The following is a 1,648-nucleotide window of genomic DNA, read 5'->3' as shown; positions in this document are numbered from 1 at the left end:
ACTACCTTTTTATATCACTGCCTTGTTATTTTGTCACCAAGGAAAGTTGACAAAATAGTGTCACAAAAACTCGCCCCTTTTGGTCAGGAATAGCATCATAAAAAATATTTTGGGGTGATTTTTTTGAAGTTGAAAGAAAAACAAAGAAAAAGTAACATCATTTGTTAAGATGACGACGTTATTGTTAAATCCTAGTTTATTTACGGATGTGTTAGAAAAATGAAGATTTTTCCCTTTAGAAAATAAAAGAATGTAAATAATAGAGCCGTGAGGTATTTACACCAATACACGAAAAGAAAAATGAAGAAGCGAAATTGACTAAGTGATGTGAATTTTCATTAATTGTATTAAAATGTAATTATCGACTTGTGTTATGTTTTTTTTGTCTACCGGGTTTCATGTCGGTGTCATTTGTTTTTGTCTCTGGTATAAATATAACATGTTTATTACGTCATTCGTCAACCGCCAGTCTCTCTCTCTTTGTCATTACCATTTAGCTCATTTATAAGAATGCTTTGCTTTAATTAGTTAATAAGCTATTACTCTTTGGCATATAATTAACTATCTCAATTACTCGATTCCTTATACTCGTGAGCTTTGTAATGAAAAATGATGTCATGGGTGCACTTAAAGGGTAATACACCCCTGAGTCACAGACCCAGTGGGACCCCCTAACCCTAGAAAACACCCTACAGTTCAAGCCCCTTTTTTCATCCCTATTTAAAATTCAATGTAAAAAATGCACTCCAAAACCATCCCCACTGAATTTTTTGACCTGAGAAGAATAGAATTTCTATCCCCATTGGGATTTCGATAAAATCCCCACTGAGGGAAGAGCTTCCAGCGGGGCCTATGAGACAGGGGTGTTTTGATGGCTGCCACATACCTGCGAGCCATTCGGTTGTTTCTTTTGCAACTATGGAAAGTCTTTCAAAGGGGAAAATTCAGTCTCCTCTTTAATAATATAACAATAGGCAGACACCGGCCTGATATGAAATATGTGTCTGATATGAAACGAGAACACTCATGTAAAATAAAACCTTTAAACGCTTTCTTATAGATAAACTTTTTCCAAAATGGTGGCGTAGATGATAAAAACCTACCGATCTTCCTCTTTCGTTTTCACAGGCTGTGCAAGGTGTCTATAGGAACATCAACTTTTTTTGGAGTTTGTGGACACTTTCAACTTGGTTTGAAAATGAATCTTATCTTATAATCTCAGCGTTTGCAAGTATTCTTCACATTTATTTCTACTACCTTATCGGACCTTTTTACACCGGCCCTTATTGGCGTTATTTTTGGGCTCGTGGCGTAATAAGGGCCGGCGTTAAAAGATTTTGCAATTTTAACTTAAAAGCGGCGTTAATCTTTCATCATCATTTCTCAATTTAAATAATTTTAGGTATGATTCGAAAACGAAAATTATCCATTGTTTTACTCCATATTTAAAACTTCAGTGAAATATTTAGTATATTAAAAAATCAGTGATTTTCAATGGAATTTTCCACAGTTTACTGCTGAGAAACGACATTTTAATGTAGATTTTAGTCATTGTTTACTAATTTGAAGCATAAGTAGCTATTTTTACAAATTTTGGCGTTATTAACGGCCCTAACTTGCGTAGGCCCAAAATTAGGCTGTGGTGTAA

Source organism: Clytia hemisphaerica, unplaced genomic scaffold (genome assembly GCF_902728285.1).
Source record: "Clytia hemisphaerica strain Z4C2 unplaced genomic scaffold, Clytia hemisphaerica genome assembly, whole genome shotgun sequence".
Lineage (NCBI taxonomy): Eukaryota > Metazoa > Cnidaria > Hydrozoa > Leptothecata > Clytiidae > Clytia > Clytia hemisphaerica.
The sequence above is the reverse complement of the archived record's forward strand: the minus strand, read 5'-3'. Positions refer to the sequence as shown.